We start from the raw sequence: 19,194 nt of genomic DNA, 5'->3' as shown, positions 1-19,194 counted from the left end.
ACAAAACAAGAACGGAAATGAAGGACGAAATTCGGGGAATAAATAGTCACATAAATAAAATAAATGAAAGAATGGACACCCGAGGGGAGACATTAAAAAAGATGAGGGAGGAATCCAGGTGTGATATGGAAAAATTGGGGGAGGACGTTGGGCGCAGGTTGAGCGAGGAGGTCGCACTGGTACGCAACGAGGTGACGAGCGTGGGGAGCGAGCTTGAGCGAGGGACAGCCAAATTGACGGGGCCTATGGAGATCGCGACGCGGGGTGTAGAAAAACCGATGGTCACCGAATTGGACAGGGAAAATTAATGGGCGCCGACGATTGTCGAGGTAATTAAAGAAATAATTGGGGCCGTAGAGACGGCAGAATCAGGAAATAAATCACGGGAGAAAGTAATGGAATGCACCCAAAGTTTGTATTTACACCGTGATGCCGTGCTTGCTCATGAAATAAAAAGTTTGCCGGTGCTGGCGGGAAAGGAGGTCCCCTAGGTGAGTAGAAATAATGGCGCGAATGTGTTTGGCGCGAATGGGTTTTTGACGCGCTTGGGAAAGAGAGGAAACCCGGGCGGTCGCGGAAGGTCCATTGTGCAGTGTACGAGGGTGACTGGTGCACGTGTGAGAGAAAAGTGTGTGCCGAGATGTGAGCGAGAAAAGTGTGCGCCGAAGTGTGAGCGAGAAAAGTGTATGACGGATGTGCACGAGAAGAGTGCGTGGAGAAAAAGTGTGCGATGATTGGGTGTGTAACAGGAGAGTGCACACCCATGGGTGTTACAGACTGTGTGTGGGAAGAGTGTGTAACAGGAGAGTGTGTTTCAGAGTGTGTGCAGGAGTGCACACCAGAGTGTGTGCAGGAGTGCACAGCAGAGCGTGTTGCAGAGTGTGTGCAGGAGTGCACACCCGGGGGTGTTACGGAGTGTGTAACAGAAAAGTGTGCGATAATGAAGTGTGTGGAAGGCACGTGTGCGCCTGGTTGTGCGGTATAAGAGTGCGTAGAAGAAGAGTGCATACTGAAGTGTGTGAGGGGCGTGAGTGCGCCTAGGTTTACGGTAACGGAGTGTATGGGAGGTGCGGGGACGCCTGGGTGTGCGAGTGCGGGGTGGGTCGCGAGCGGTGAGAACGCGGCTCAAGCATCGACACCGACTGGGGTAGCGTTTAGCGCGACGGAGAGCCGACGTGAGCCCTCGGTGAGTTGTGTGCAGCAGGGACCGGCGGGGATCGATGCTGCGGCGGTTTCACAAGGACCGCCGTGCACGACCCGTGCCGACCCCGCACTGTATGGTTGGTGCCGCGCCATGGCGGAAAAGGCAATCGGCCTGGTTCAAGGGGAGGTCGGAGATTTCGGAGCCGCGCACCTTGGCAGGTGCGGTGCTCCGCCTGTGGGCGGTTGGGTCATCGTGCGTGGGACCACGAGGCCCCGCGCAGGGATGGAGCCCTGAACCTCGGCCCATCCATACCTCCCCCTTTGGATCGAAAATGCCAGACGGACCTCCCATACAGGCGACCAACCAACCGCATGGATCGCTCGGCCTTTCGAAGCCGAGCTGTGACGACGTATTTCCACACGGAGAGGCTCAAGTGTAGCGGACGGATGAGAGGAGTTTTTTGTTTTTTTTGGATACAGAGTGGAAGCTCGTGAAAGAGCTAACATTTATCAAAGAAACAAATCAAACAAACAAGCAAACAAAGTATATAAAAAAGGGGAGCGGTCGACAAGATGGGGAGAGAAGGGGAGGAAGCACACAAACACAACATTTGAGAGCAGGGACATCGGGAGATGTGTGGGAGGGAGAGGGCCTGGGGGGAGGCAGGATAGGTATAAAACGCAAGGACACCAAGGACTTCCAGGAAAGAAGACAAAAGTCACCTCAAAAAAGTGGATTGGGGGTGAAATTAGCGGGGGTAGAAAAGATCAAGCTTTTGTATTGGGGAAGATAAGCGATGGTGGTGAACAGCCGTTTTAAAGACCTGGAGGGAGGAGTGGGATTGAAGAGAGTGAGGGAGTTTGTTCCAGAGGTGGGAGGAAAGAGGAATGAAGGAGTGAAGGTGAGCAGAGAGTCTTGATTTTGGCAGTTTAACTATAAGAGGGTTGCAGGCAGATCTTGTGCGACCTGTAGGAATATTTGGGGGACAGAGCCCAGAGAGAGCTGGAGGAGCAAGGCCGGAGAGGAGTCGGTAGCTGACGGAAAGACCACCAACCTGCCTGCGGTGAGTAAGTGAAAGGCCCTCGGAGATAGCGTCATCACGGGAGATTCCAATGATTCTGAACGCTTTGGTTTCAACAGCGTGAAGACGAGCTAGGTGTGAGGCAGGAGCACCAGCCCAGAGGGGAGAGCAGTATTCCATTGAGCTGCGGATGAAAGCCTTGTATGTGGTGAGGAGCTCAGGTGTGCCAAGGAAGGACTTCGCACGATGGAGGATGCCCAGTCGGCGACTGGCTTTGGAGGCCAGCTTGGAAATGTGGTTTTCCCAGAAAAGATCATGGCAGATAGTGAGACCCAAAAGCTTGAGTGACAGAACTTCTTGAAGAGGATTATTCAGAAAGTAGATGGGAGGGTTGTCCAGTCGGTCTTTTCGGAGAGACATCGTAAGAGTGTGAGATTTGTCTGCATTGAAAGACATGTTCCACTTGTTTGCCCAGTCTGTGATTTTGTCCAGGTCTGCAGAGAGTGAGGAGGCTGCAGACTGCCGATCTGAGGGATGAGGAATGGAGCGACAGAGAGTAGAGTCATCAGCAAAGAGATAGAGAGGATTTTCAAGAGAGTCAGAGAGATCATTGATGAAGACCAATGATGAGGAAGATCATTGATGAGTGTACCCTACATGGAGGAATGGTAGTTTAACCATTCCTCACACAGCCAGGGCCCATGAGCATTAGTTTAGGGGGATGGCAGTGACAGGCACATGGGGGTGCCAGCGATGGTTACCTCCATGGGGCACCGAAGCTAGCCGAGGGAGGGCTAGGATAATGTTAGGGAATTAGAAGACTGTAGAGACCAGATTTAAGTAGTGACATTATACCTATAGTGGGGACGTAGGTAGCTTAGAAGGATGATAATGACGTAGGGAGTGCATAATGTAACGGGACGACGGGGAAGCACGAGTTTTAGGGGAAAAGCAGTTAGATAGATGATGCAGTGTGTGTGAGGAATTGAGTTGAGACAAATGGAATTGTGTTTGAGGTTTACCTGTTTTGAGGTATTGTGAAAGGTGTGTAAAAGTAGTAGTGTGAATTGACTTGCATGGTGTGCAAGATGAAAGGTGTGGAAGTAATTGGTGTGCGAGAGTAGTGGTGAGTGGAAATAATTGGTGTGCGAATAAATGGTGTGGAATGCTTGGTGTGGAAATAAAAGGTGTGGAATGCATGGTGCGAAGGAGTGAATGGGGGGAGATGAAACCCATTCACGGATGCCCGGGGTGGGTAGTGTAAAGCCAGGTAGAGGGCTTAGGCAAAATTTGTTTGGATATTGACACCTGTGGTGCGGGTAGTGGCAAAGTAGTGCTTTGGAGGGTGCATGAGACTGTGGAATGGCTGGGCGTGTGGTTTAATTGGTGTGTATGGTTATTGGAGCACTCCGCCACTGGTAGTTTGTCGGCCAGGTGAGGCCGCAGGTAGGCTCTGGGAGCCAGTTAGGGTAGTTGTGAGTTGTTGAGTGGGGCCCGAGGATCCAAAGGAAGGACCCGGGTTGCCCAATGCCGAGGTGGGCATCAGGGGGTAAAGAGCCAGGAGGGCCCTTCCCCAGTTTAGGTAGTTGCAGGAGCAGGTAAGCTCGGGTGGCGACTTCAGTGGCGGAGGTGCGCAGGTAGTTGGACCTGCTAGTGGAGTCACACGACCCAGCCCCGAAATTGTGCAAGGGCACAGTATGAAAATTCGTTGGGAGACCAAAATTTTGGAGAGCACCACAGAGTGGTCAATGGGAATTCGTGTTTTTCGAACCACATAGTTTAAAGATGGCCGATTGGGAGTCCTGGGAGGGATTGGGAGTCGAATTTGAATTAGAGGGGGATATGGGAGACAAGACGTAGAGACGAATTTGTAAATACAAGGAAGGGCTAGGGTAGTGTAAGCCGACGATGGGGGGTATGAACAGATAGGGACGAGCCTGCTCTGCTCGCTCTTCCGCGCCCCTCGTATTGCATTACCTTGTGTTGCTGTGTACTGTTGCACCCTTTCCACTTTGCTGGTCGTGCTTTGTCTCTCCCCCCACCACAGGACCATTTTGGAGGTGGAATTGTGCAGCACCTTCGACCTGTGCAGCATTCTTTCTGCACCCTTGTTACATCTGTGCAGCCGAACTGTGCGGCACTTTGCTGCCATAGCCTTTTGTTATAACTTTGCTGCCAGCACTTTGCTGCCACAAAACACTTTGCTGTACCACACACACTCATGGACCACAAGTCTTGTGGCCTTGCACCTCTGCTGTGGAGCACCTTGCTGCAGCATCACCTTGCATATTCAGACCACTTGTTATGAGTGGCATTAATGTCATGCAGTCGGACCACACGAGGTTGGCCCTGCTTTGCAAAGAAATACAATAAATGCATTCTTTGTGTATTTTTATTATGGTGTGCTAGGGATGAGAAGATTTGTAAGGTCGATAGCCCTGAAGATCAGGAATGGCCTATATGCTGGTCCGGGGGCTAGCCGGTTTGATAGGCACACAGAAGAAGCAAGAAGCAAGAAGCAAGCAGCAAGTGTTATGAATTTTTGAGTGTGTTTGTGTTTTTGCTGTGCTTTCTCTCCCCTCCAACCTTCTCTTCAAAAAGGACAGGTCCTGGGTCATAGAATTGTAAATAAATTAAGTTTTCTGTGCTTGTAAATATAAGATGCTGCCCACCGGCTATATGTTTAGTTTGACTAAATTCCGCATTTTGGTTAATTGTGGGCATGATTCTGTTAGATTAGCTACTCAACGCAATAGGAGGGACATATTTTGTGTTTTAAAACTGTCGCACCCACGGGTTAGAGTAAATGTTAGGGGGAACCACACCTATATGTCACATGTAAAAGTAAGGTTAATTTTGCAGATCATTCTCAAAACCGGTCGTTCCATTTGTTGGGTTCGACTCGGGGACGAGTCTGACGAGGGAGAGGGGTAGTGTTGCAGTTTTGAGTTTGTACAATAAAGATTAATTTCCCCCTCATAGTTTAGTCACACTACACCATGTAGCCTCGCGATAGTTCTTTTATTTCCTCGTATGTGTAAGCATAGTCCTTTTCCTGTGTTAGTTTTGCGTTGAGTAAAATAATGAGAGTTAGGTCCTTTCATTGCCTTATGCCGCCTTATGCCGCCTTATGCCGCTTTTGGCTTTTGGCGCAAATTAACACGAGGCAGGCCTGGCAAGTCGACGCAAGACCGAAGGAGACGAGGGTAAGAGCGAGCCGCCAATCAGGGCTCGAAGGGTGTTGCTGTGGCACTGCGTCACAAGGCGTGGTTAGAACATTCGAGAGAGCTAAGGGGGTTGGCCATATAACCCGTTGCGCGAAGCCCCCACAGCAGTTCTGCGAAGAGGTGAGCTTGCAAGTTCTGGTGGGAGAGGCACTTGTGAGAGTTGAGTTCTTAGAGAAGACGCGCATGAACCGAGTTATAAAGCGCTCTTACAAATTAAATGCTCGGTTGAGCTTGAGGCAGAATCTCGATTGGGTTACGCGAGTGAGAGCGCGCCGTTAATTAATTGCGCTGAGAGAAACCGCCAAGCCTGGCGAGAGACGTGTACATTTCCCTCCCGCCTGCCTGATCTGACCTTTGTTCGAGAGACGCGCTGCAAGGATCCCTCCCACCGCCTGCTTGCCTTCATCGCGGGACGTGCTGTGACCGGGGAGAGCTACGCCAGGCAAAGCCGTTCCTGGACGACCAAGTCGGCGCGTTCAGAGCGAGTGAACATCATCCTCCCTTCATTTCCTCTGTGAGTGTGATCAGGCCCGTGTCTGGGGTAAAGTTAAGACTGTATAAGACTGCTCTGTGTCCCTTTGACTTGTACATAATAGTGTGAATAATAAGTAAACCTGTGTTCTTCCTTTATTCGACCGTCTCGTCCCTTCCATCTATTGACAAAGCGTGGTACGAATAAAACCGCTCTAATTGGGTTCCAATACCAAGGTAACTGCATGGACCACGTGGTAGGCAATCCGCTCGGTGTACTCAATTACGCGTGGCTTGAGCGAGGATTGATTCCCCGCTTCCGTGGCGGTGCAGGTACTTAGGTACGTGCGAACATCGTCCCGGAACCCGACCCTGCATTTGCCGGGAGGGGCGATTCAAGTCTCTCGGTTGCGCGGACCCAAAAAGATCAAGGGGCTTAATCTCCCCTTGGTAAGACCGAGGAAGAGCGGTGAAAACCGTAATAATATATATATATATATATATATATATATATATATATATATATATATATATATATATATATATATATATATATATATATATACATACATATATATATATATATATATATATATATATATATATATATACATACATATATATATATATATATATATATATATATATATATATATATATATACATACATATATATATATATATATATATATATATATATATATATATATACATATATATATATATATATATATATATATATATATATATACATATATATATATATATATATATATATATATATATATATATATATATATATATATATATATATATATATACACATACATACATATATATATATATATATATACATAGATACATATATATATATACATAGATACATATATATATATATATATATATATATATATATATATATATATATATATATATATATATATATATATATATTGTTGTGGAATGGGAACCGAGGCCGACGTCGGGTTCCGCAACAATATATATATATATATATATATATATATATATATATATATATATATATATATATATATATATATATATATATATTCTTTTTCTCTCTCTTAGGTTGGGGAAAAAAACATGGTCATGTTCCAAGCTCCACTACTTTTACTGGAATTACAATGACATTAGGCCGTGTAGACACATGGACAATTCAACAAACTATAAGGGATGTGTAATCTGAGATCATGTGATATGTACGGCTATGAATGCTAAACAGGACAAGCCAAGTTTCATTCCAATTCTCAGTAAAATTTCGTTTCATTCTAATTAAGTGTTCAACCATGACCCCACTTTGAGCTCATCCGAAGCTCTTCACACAATTTGAGTGTTACAATATCACGTGACACTCAACATGTTTCCCGTGTAATATTTTTGCCACATAATAACACAATTTGCCTGCAGTATCAAGAGACCTCATTTTTTCACAAGAGATATGAATACATTGTTTTGGTTGTTATCCAGTGTAGTATTCGAATTAGTCGCTATTCTGACCACGTTTTTTTTCAAAGTATCGTTTGTATGCGAATTAAGGCTCAAAACAAGACAAACAGATTATCACTGACAGCAGGAAGGTTCCATGTTGCATCGCATCTGTTTTCACTGTCCTGAGATCAAAGCGGACCTCGATCAATGTTTGCTGACAAAACGAGCTAATGGTTCTCTTGGTGGTTTTACGGCTTAGTTCATCTGCTGTGATCAGAAGAAAAAACAACAACCACAGAGACAGTTAGAGAGTGCAAGCACTTACCTTGGGTCTCTTCCATGTGACGTGTTGGCTGATTTTGCTTTCAGGGCCCAGTATTCTGTAGCCAAGTGAAGACTTGTCTGCTGGAAAGTGTGGATCTTGAAATAGCTTTTTTTTCTGGAGAGCCTCATTTTTGAGACTTTCGAAGTCTTGCTCATGGAAGCAGGTGAAGTCATCTTTGTCCATTGTCACCCTGAACCTGACACTGGCAAATGACTGAACTAGTATTTTTCTTCCTTGGTTGTATATATTACCGGATATCTTCTAATTAAATTTCCTTGGTATGGTTGGAATTCCTGGAAGGATTCGATTCTTCAGGTTTTAAACTCTCAAGGTAGCAGCTTCTGAAACCTGTCCCAGTGTTCAAAATGGCTGTTGGCAGTGTCGGTTCTCTTTAATTAGACATAATTATCCCAATTGGACTGGCATTCCAGCTCGGACAGTGTGATGCATTAACAATAACCTCTCTGGAGATTCAACACAGAATCACAGTCGTTGACCGACACGTATTATCCCTGTATATGCACACAAAAAAATTAATATATGCGAGTGTACGTTAATAAGCTGGGAAGGAGGAAAATATACCAGTTTAATTCCACTTTAAGGCACTTACACAATTTGTTTTGGAATTTAAAGCAATTTGGAAGAAAACAGCAATTAGAACAACGAACATCTGAACTAACGGAGTCGTCTCTTTGTGGTGGTTGTACCACCCCCCCTCCCCCATCCGTCCAACACAAGTCAGGGGCCAAATCTTTCCCATTCTTCCCTTTGTCCAGATTTGGTCCCCATGGACCGGCCCTTTCCCTCTTGTGTGTCTGTCTGTCTCTGTCTGTCTCTGTCTGTCTGTCTGTCTGTCTCTCTCTCTCTCTCTCTCTCTCTCTCTCTCTCTCTCTCTCTCTCTCTCTCCCCACCCCACCTCCTCCCATCCCACATCTCTCTAACTCTGTCGTAGCCCTCCCTTCCTGAAGGCAGGAATACACCATCCTGGATGTGGAGGAACTCTGGGTCGCTCCTGAGAGATTGATCGGCTGTGTCCGTGCCACCGGCTTCATCGAGAGAACTGTCTGGGGCTATACAACAACAATAACAACAATGAAAATCTAAAAGCTATAATAGGTTATCAACTTAGAAGATACATCAGTTTCCTTTAATTGGTGCTGTTAACGTTTAATTTGTCTTTAATAGGTCTGTTGATAAATTCATACCACCAGCTTGCAGGTGACTCATGTGGCCAATTTTGTAAAATGTACTTCTACTTTAGATGCCGCCACGGAATGTCTTTGGTTGTTTTAAAGGAGAACCCCAAAAAAACCTCTGTAGTCAAAGCAAAATCTCACTCAAACTCATACAACTCTATTCTTTCACGAGCCTCGTTGTATTACAAAACTAGGGCAATGACACTGTGCCAATATGCCTCCACATAATCCCACAACAGGTAGATGCCCTCCTTCACTGTCCTGAAAATAAACAAGTTTGATTTTAAATCCCTTCAGCTGTTTTCAAGCATCACATTTTCACCAGCCATGACAAGTTTCACATCGATAGGTGAAGCGGTTTCAGGGAAGGGATTTTTTTACATATCGGCTTTCAAGCTAATATGGCTGCCATACCACATATGACCTTAAAAATGTACACTCTGCATATGTATGGGTAGGGCATCACGTTTGTGAAGTTTCATGTTTATCGGATAAGGTTCGTGTTCTATCCAAGATGGCTGCCAAACTGCGTGACCTACGACATCATTTTCAAACTGTATGCAACAATGGTGTTAGATGATATTTGTAAAAATTCGCATTGATAGGGTAAGCGGTTTCAGAGATATAATTATTTCATATTTTCCTTCAATCCAATATGGTTGCCACACCATGTGACCAATGATGTTTTTGTGATCATCTTTTAATCGCCATGCCTAGTCAATGACACACGTAAAGTTTCGAGTCAATCGATTTGGTGGTTTGGGAGAAGATGTTTTTTTCGGGTTTTAGGTTAAATCCAATATGGCTGCCAAACCATGTGACATATGATGTCATAAATTTAATATTTCAATACAAATGGATCATAGACCATGTGCATGCAATTTCAGATTTTTAGGATAAGGAAATCAATTAAAACATTTTTGGCTGGTACACCACTTCACATATGATGTCATCATTATCATGCTTTTGTTCCCCATTGGGAATACTTGACAATGTGCCAAGCTTCAAATTCTTCCATTCAGTGGTTTCTGAGAATTTTTTAAAATTATTTGCATTTAATCCAAGATGGCTGCCATATCACGTGGCCTATGACATCACAATTATTATAAAAACATTCTGCATGGGTGTCACTCCTACCCTGAAAGTTTAGTCTCAATCGGAAATGTGGTTGCTGAGAAAAACGAGGTTTAGCCCGTACGGACGGACGGACAACCCGAAAACATAACGCCTCCGGCCACCTTCGGGGGAGGAGGCATAAAAATGAAATTATAAATTACTACATCGATTTTAACATGATTTGATTTTTCACTCCACACCTTTATAGGATAAAAGATACTGCTAAACAGCAAAAAATGGAGTTTTTCAGTGGAAGTTCCCATGTGTTGTCCAATTGGGTTCCTGATTGGTTGTGAAATGCATACTTACATCATATACATCTTATCATATACTTACATCATGTATCCGCAGCTTAATGGAATACTGCTCTCCCCTCTGGGCTGGTGCTCCTGCCTCACACCTAGCTCGCCTTCACGATGTTGAAACCAAAGCATTCAGAATCATTGGAATCTCCCGCGATGAAGCTAACTCCAAGGGCCTCTCACTCACTCACCGCAGGCAGGTTGGTGGTCTTTCCGTCTTCTACCGACTCCTCTCTGGCCTTGCCCCCCCCAGCTCTCTCTGGGCTCTGTCCCGCAAATATTCCTACAGGTCGCACAAGATCTGCCTGCAACCCTCTTATGGTTAAACTGCCAAAATCAAGACTCTCTGCTCACCTTCACTCCTTCATTCCTCTTTTCTCCCGCCTCTGGAACAAACTCCCTCACTCTCTTCAATCCCACTCCACCCTCCAAGTCTTTAAAACAGCTGTTCACCACAATCTCTTATCTTCCCCCATCCAAAACCTTGATCTTTTCTACCCCCGCTAATTTCACCCCAATTCCACTTTTTTCAAATACCAACTTCTGTCCAGGAAGTCCTTGGTGTCCTTGTGTTTTATACTTCTCCCTCCCACCCCCCCCCCCCTTCCCATGCCTCCTCCCCCCGGGCCCTCTCCCTTTCACACATCTCCCTGCTCTCGGATGTTGTGTTTGTGTGCTTCCCCTTCTCTCCCCATCTTGTCTTCCGCTCCCTCTTTTTGGGTATTTTGTTTGTCTGGTTGATTTGTTTGTGAAGTAAATGTCAGCTCTTTCACGAGCCTCGATTCAGTATACAAAATACATGCAGTAGCCAATCAGGGTTGCACAAAAGCAAGAAATGGATGCATTCAAGTAAATTATAAAGGACTTGTTTGGTTGCACTTGCTGCTGAAAGGTGTTTTGTTCATATGAAGATTCAATAATTACCAGTCGTAGGACTATTATCAAGGTCCCATAATCTTATGAAAGTAATTAGTGAGCAGCATTGTAGTTTAGATGGGCAAATAGACCTGGTAGTGCCCATCTTATCTCTGAAGGATCATCAGTGCACAGGTTAAGCTGAAACATCACTCGTGGAGCGTAAAGTCTCACCTGAAGCGTTCATTCTGAAAAAAAAACAAGAATAACAAGAAAGAGCAATCAGAGATTGCAGACGTGTTTATTAGTGGTTTTTAAAGATGAAGTTTTGTACTTGTCGAATTATGACGTCATAATGGAGGCACCTATGACATCATCGTTAACATATGTTATTCCACATGGAGTTCTTTACAATGAGCCATGTCTAAATTTTTTCTTTGCAGCGCTTTCGGAGATATGGAGGGTGCAAAGTTTTTCGGTTTTTCCAAGATGGCGGCCCAACCATGTGACCAATGACATCATCTTTTTTTTTTCTCCACCAATGTATCCATAGATGACGCTCAATAAATTTAAACTTGATCGGAGGAAGTTTTGTAGTTGTCGAATTGTGATGTCATAATGGAGGCACCTATGACATAATCATTTACACATGCTATTCCCCATGGAATGTTCTTTACAATGAGCCATGTCTCAATTTTTTCAATTCAGCGCTTTCGGAGATATAGAGGTGCAAAAGTTTTTCCGTTTTTCCAAGATGGCGCCTGCGTGACATACTGTATGACGTCCCAATTATCATTAAAAAAACAAAATCTACAGGTGGACGTGCACCTATGGTGAAAATTTCCTGTCAATCGGACCAACGGTTGCAGAGAAAATCATATTTATTCTGTGCGGACAAACAAACAAACAAACAGACAGACAGACAAACTGACTCAAATGCAATACCCTCTCCTCTGGCGAGGGTAAAAAGACATAAAATTTCATAGCCCCCGTGGTTTTAGCAATTTTGCTGTACTGAGTTAAAGGCCATCAGTCGGGCCATCTTTGATTGGATTACAAAACAATATTTGTCAATATCTTTTTGTCAATGAATCATTGAATCTCCTGCGATGAAGCTGATTCTGAGGACCTTTCACTCATAATCAGGTTCACTATGTTAACAAATATAATTTCGTTTCAAAATTTTGGTGGATTAGCAAAACTATACATTTCTGGAATACTCAGAGCATGAGGAATCCAAAAATTAATGTTTGCATTTGCATAGACACCTTTGCGAAAATGACCCTCAGGACAGTGATGAAGAGTCAGGTTCACGATTGTTAACAAATATAATTTCGTTCAAAATTTTGGGATTAGCAAACCTGTACATTTTTGGAATCATCAGAGCATGGAGAATCTGAAAATCAATGTTGGCATTTGCACAGACACCTGCATGGCCGCCATTTTGGATTTTCAAAATGGCCGCCATAAAATACATATTTTGCGCGATCTCGGCTTCTAGTCAACCTAGAAACTTAATTAAATATGCTAATCCTATGTTTTCTGGGTCAAGGAATCCAATAAAGGCCTCAAAATAGTGCTCAGGATTATAGAAAAGCAACAAACAAAGGTAATTGAAAACCATTGCCTTTATATTTGTGATATAACGGTATTACATAATACATGACATTGCAGGTCCTTTGAAGTTATAGGTATGGGTTTATAAAGCAAGAAAGCAGCCTTGTTAGTATCAGATTGAACTATAAGTCCTATAAACAGGATCTACGAGGTCTACACCGTTCAGGAATATGCTTTTACAGATCTTCATCACTGTCCTGAGGGTCATTTTCGCAAATGTGTCTATGCAAATGCAAACATTAATTTTTGGCTTCCTCATGCTCTGAGTATTCCAGAAATGTATAGTTTTGCTAATCTACCAAAATTTTGAACGAAAAAACATAGTGAACCTGACTATCACTCACCGCAGGCAGGTTGGTGGTCTTTCTGTCTTCTACTGACTCCTCTCCGGCCTAGCTCCCCCTGCTCTGTCTGTGCTCTGTCCCCCGAATATTCCTTCAGGACACACAAGATCGGTCAGCAATCCTCTTCTGGTGAAACTGCCAAAATCAAGGCTCTCTATTCACCTTCTCTCTTTCATTCCTCTTTTTTCCCGGCTCTGGAACAAACTCCCACACTCTCTTCAATACATCTCCTCCCTCCAGGTCTTTAAAACAGCTGTTCACCACCATCTCTTATCTTCCCCCATCCAAAACCTTGATCTTTTCGACCCCCGTTAAAACACTCCAAATCCACATCTTTCAATCTCCGACTTCATTCCTGAAATTCCTCGAAGTGTTCATTTGTTTTAGACCGTGTACCCATCCCCGTCATCCCCCAGCCCTTTCTCTCTTCCACAGATATACCGATGTCCTTGTTCTCTACTGTTGCTGTGCTTGTATGTCTCCCTCTCCCCCCCCCCCCCCCTCATCTCCCACTCCCTTTATTGTATGTTTTACGTGTCCGTGCATGTTTTCGTGTTTATGTGTTAGCTCTTACACGAGCCTCAACTTTGCATACAAAAAGAAAATATATACATATATATATAAATTTCTTCTGCATAGGTATACCATCATGTATTGTCTTTGTGCCGAGGTTCAACAAAATTGGTCCATGCATGTCGAGAAATGGTTGGGGACATGTTTAGGTAACAGAATAGCCACCAGTCAACCATCTTGGATCTGATCTCGAAATAAAATGACGTGCATATGTGGGGTCTGTCTACCTTTATCAAAATATGACAGACAACACTTGATTGATAAAATGATGATTTATTCGTACGTATGGAGAGAAATGTTTGTCCTCAGGCAAGCAGATCTCTAAATTATATTCAAACTGCATCAAATATATATACGCAAGTTAATTCGACAAAGGAAGGCAAAAGTGGAAACTGGAGCATGAGATCAGAACACAAGAATGCTGATATAAGGACCTTTTTCTTCACATTTGCACAAGGTCAAACTACAGATAAAACATGTTTTTGGCAGCTCAGCACAGCGAAGCAGTTCTGCTCAGAAACTGTGAAAAAGCGTGCGAGCAGGATACTATTGTGTTGCCAACAGCATTGGCAGTGAAGGGACACAAGGCCTGAAAAGATAAGTTGCAATTTTGCAAGGAAGAGGTGAAGTACCTAGGATATATTTTGAGGGAAGACACGAGACGTCTCTGCCCCAAACGAGTGACTGTTACGTGCTCCTCCCCAAACCCCGGCCACGGTGTACCTCCGAGCCCCGAAAGGAGTCACGGCAGAAAGATGTGCTATTATGTGTGCCAATGACCAATGGTGAAACCACACCAATCAATTGTTACAAAAACAAAGTATTGTATTAAAACCACACAATAATAACAAGTAACGCACGTACAAGAAAACCTCACTTGCACAGCAAACACCATATAATTTCGATGATGGTACCACCAATTTCCTGAATCAATAACTCACGGTATTCCCACGTGAGCAATCGGTAACACCCCCCAAAGTCACTGTGTCATGATACCAGGCCAAAGTCGATCCCCTTGGCTCTCGCAATCACAAGAAAAGGTCGTACTGAGACCTGAACCCAGAACGGCTAACAGTCGACGCTGCAGCCGAGCCGCTTGGTGAGGTGTCGGGCCGACGTCGGTTCGGTAAAAGTTCACCCAAAAGGCGACTGGGAATTCACACCTTCGGTTCACCAGACAATGATGCTGACATGAACGATCAGCGGCTCCCAAGCGGAGAACCGCGAAGAACCATGAGTTCCCAAGCCAAATCCACGACACACACGAGAACCAGGAGAATGGCTGGTGCGAGGTGAAATGGCTGGGGCGAGGTGAAATGGTGGACGGCCCGGTAATGGAGGCGTACCTGCTCTCCAGCGATGATTCACTTTCGGAACTAAAAGCAAAACCCGTCACGCAGGTTTATTTGCCACAGCAATAACGACACTGTCACAGGAATCCCTTTCCCGGGGAAACCAATATTCGCTCGTGACCAATGTCCACCAGCGTCCGCTCGACACCTCAAAGCAGATAGGCCTTCCTTTCCCGACCTCACTTGATCCGCTCGCCAGCCTCTTCTTCTTCTTCCGTTTTCTCCCTCACCCATCTCGTTTTCCTTCTGAGACATTATTTTTACCTTTGAAGACAGTTATCTCCATTTCACACTCAAAGTGTAACAATAACAGTACATGAAACTAAAAATGCTTCAAGTGGATGACAACCACAAAGACGGAAGTGACGAATCCGTAACACTCCCCACCTTCAACAGCTCTCCCTACCTCTTCCTCTTCTTCCACATCTTACCCTACCGCTCCCCCCCCCCCCCCCGTTCTGTATCCGATGCTCCCCCTTCCTCTTCTTTAACAGTCTGGACCTCAAACATCCGGGGCCTTCGCTCAAACTTGACTGATCTCTCCATACAGGTTGCTTCTGACAAACCAGACGTGATCTGCTGAACAGAAACTTTCCTCCTTCATGATGTCTCTGATTCCTTGGTATCTCTCCCAGTTTACTCCCTCCTCCGGTATGATAGACCTGAGCCTCGTCCTGGAGGGGGGGTTGCTATCTTTATAAAAAAAACTCTCTTCCTCACTCGCCCTGCACTGCCCTCTCTCCACCTCACCCCCAGGAATACCTTTGGCTACGGCTTCCCCTTCACTCCCACCTTTTGTTCATATGTGTGTTGTACCGTCCACCAAACAGTGATGACTCCATCTACATCTCGCTGTCTGATAATATGGACCAACTTCTATCTACCCATCCCAACTCTCTCTTCCTCATATGTGGTGATTTCAATTGTCACCATGCCAGTTGGCTGGGTGTGGGTACCTCTCTCACCAGCCATGACTCTTCAGCAAAGGACTTCTGTGACTCACTGGGACTGACACAATCTGTCAATTTCCCGACCCGGATCTCAGTCAACGGAGCATCTTCTCTTCTGGACTTGGTTATGACTAACTTCCCTGAAAATGTCTGCTGCTCTTCTTCTGCTCCAATCGGCTCATCTGATCATGTGCTTGTTAAAGTGGACATCTCTCTGACCATTCTCAGAGAGCCTCCTCAGCATCGACGAGTCTGGCATTTCACTCAGGCCAACTGACACGGTCTTCAAGCAGCCATCAATCATCTGGACTGGTCTCCCATCTCTACCGCCTCTGACATCAACTCATCCTGGGAATTCTTCCAAAGTAAATTGCTCTCTCTCATGCACAGATTTATCCCATCTCGTCTTGAGTTGTCATACCCTTCCTCCCGTCCATGGTACACGGAATCTTGTGGTGAGGCTATTGCCCAGAAACAACTTGCTTTCGTCTCCTGGAAAGCAAATCCAACAGAAGGAAATCTCATTTCCTTTCACAAAGCCCGAAACAAGTGTGTGTCCACCCTCAGGAGAGCCAGGAAACAATATCTCTCCGTTCTCAGGACCGAACTCTCTTATCTGTCTCCCTCTTCCAAATCCTGGTGGCGTCTGGTCAAATCTGTTTCTGGTGTTTGTTCCCCTTCCATCCCCTCCCTCACCTCAAACGGCCACACGGCTGACTCCGCACGTGAAAAAGCTGAATGCCTCAACTCTGTGTTTGCCTCGAAATCTTGTGTCCCAAACCCATCCCTCTCTGTACCCACCGTACCCAGTCGTACCCAGCTGCTCCTGGACTCTGTGTCCTTTCCTCCTGACAAGATGGAAAAGTTTCTGTCAACCCTCGACTCTGATTCTGCAACTGGACCTGACGGCATCAGCCCACGGGTCCTAAAATCCTGTTCTTCCGCTCTTTCACTCCCTCTCTCGGTTCTCTTCACCCTCTCTTTTGCTCAAGGTCATCTGCCATCTGCTTGGAAATCTGCCAACATCACCGCTTTGCACAAAAAAGGTGCAAAAACAGATCCCAGCAACTACAGACCAATCAGCCTTCTCCCAATTATCAGCAAAGTCATGGAATCCATCATTGCTTCAGATATTAAATCTTTCCTCTTCTCCAATGGCTTGATCTCTGATCATCAATTTGCTTTCAGACCTGGTCACTCTACTCTGGACATGCTGCTTCTGCTTTCTCAACAATGGATGGAGGTCCTCAATGCCAAACAGGAAATTAGAGCTGTCTCCCTTGACATATCGCATGCCTTCGATACGGTCTGGCACCCCGCTATGCTCACCAAACTCTCCTCTTTTGGTATCCATGGAAATCTCAACGCATGGCTGGCGGACTTCCTCTCTAGTCGTAGTCAACGTGTGGCCCTGAATGCGTTTCTCTCATCTCCTCTTCCTGTTCAGGCTGTAGTTCCCCAAGGCAGTGTTCTGGGCCCTGTGCTTTTTCTGGTCTTCATCAATGATCTCTCTGACTCTCTTGGAAATCCTCTCTATCTCTTTGCTGATGACTCTACTCTCTGTCGCTCCATTTTCATCCCACAGATCGGCAGTCTGCAGCCTCCTCACTCTCTGCAGACCTGGACAAAATCACAGACTGGGCAAACAAGTGGAACATGTCTTTCAATCCTGACAAATCTCACACTCTTACGATGTCTCTCCGAAAAGACCGACTGGACAACCCTCCCATCCACTTTCTGAATAATCCTCTCCAAGAAGTTCTGTCACTCAAGCTTTTGGGTCTCACTATCTGCCATGATCTTTCCTGGGAAAACCACATTTCAAATCTGGCCTCCAAAGCCAGTCGCCAACTCGGCATCCTCCGTCATGCGAAGTCCTTCCTTGGCACACCTGAGCTCCTCACCACATACAAGGCTTTCATCCGCAGCTCAATGGAATACTGCTCTCCCCTCTGGGCTGGTGCTCCTGCCTCACACCTAGCTCGTCTTCACGCTGTTGAAACCAAAGCATTCAGAATCATTGGAATCTCCCGCGATGAAGCTAACTCCAAGGGCCTCTCACTCACTCCCCGCAGGCAGGTTGGTGGTCTTTCCGTCTTCTACCGACTCCTCTCTGGCCTTGCCCCCCGAGCTCTCTCTGGGCTCTGTCCCGCAAATATTCCTACAGGTCGCACAAGATCTGCCTGCAACCCTCTTATGGTTAAACTGCCAAAATCAAGACTCTCTGCTCACCTTCACTCCTTCATTCCTCTTTTCTCCCGCCTCTGGAACAATCTCCCTCACTCTCTTCAATCCCACTCCACCCTCCAGGTCTTTAAAACAGCTGTTCACCACCATCTCTTATCTTCCCCCATCCAAAACCTTGATCTTTTCTATCCCCGCTAATTTCACCCCAATTCCACTTTTTTGAAATACCAACTTCTGTCCTGGAAGTCCTTGGTGTCCTTGTGTTTTATACTTCTCCCACCCCCCCCACCCCCCTTCCCACGCCTCCTCACCCCAAGCCCTCTCCCTCCCACACATCTCCCTGCTCTTAAATGGTGTGTGCTCTCAAGTGTTTGTGTGCTTCCCCTTCTCTTGTCTTCCGCTCCCTCTTTTTATATATTTTGTTTGTCTGGTTGATTTGTTTGTGAAGTAAATGTCAGCTCTTTCACGAGCCTCGATTCAGTATACAAAAAAAAAAAAAAAAAACCCTCAAGAAAGAAAGGTTGAACATAGTGAAAACTTTCTTTTCATGCAAAAAACCCTGTTTAACAAACAAAAGTAAAACTCACACCCAAACACTACCAATCAACCTATGGCTGACCAACTCACGTGAGCAACAATAACTAATATTCTTCAGAAGAAAGCAACAAAACTTCCAAACAACCTACAGGAATTTCCAAAGTTAGTTCACTCTGGATAAAGCATCGGCAACGACATTGTCCCTGCCCTTTACATGCTCAATATCCAAGTTGAACTCCTGCAAAGACAAACTCCATCTCATCAACCTCTGATTTTTATTTTTCATTTTTTGAATGAAGGTTAAGGGGTTGTGATCAGTGAAGACTTTTATAGGAAAGGTAGTAGTTCCCAGATACACCTCATAATGCTGAAGCGCTAGCAGGAGAGCAAGGGTCTCTTTTTCCACGGTGGCATAATTTGCCTGATGTTTGTTAAACTTTTTCGAATAGTAGCACACCGGGTGATCCACGCCATCATCATCTTCCTGTAATAGAACTGCCCCAACCCCTACATCACTTGCATCAATGG

This window comes from Myxine glutinosa, chromosome 11, assembly GCF_964187855.1.
Source record: "Myxine glutinosa chromosome 11, kmMyxGlut1.1, whole genome shotgun sequence".
NCBI lineage: Eukaryota > Metazoa > Chordata > Myxini > Myxiniformes > Myxinidae > Myxine > Myxine glutinosa.
Note: the sequence above shows the minus strand (reverse complement) of the source record.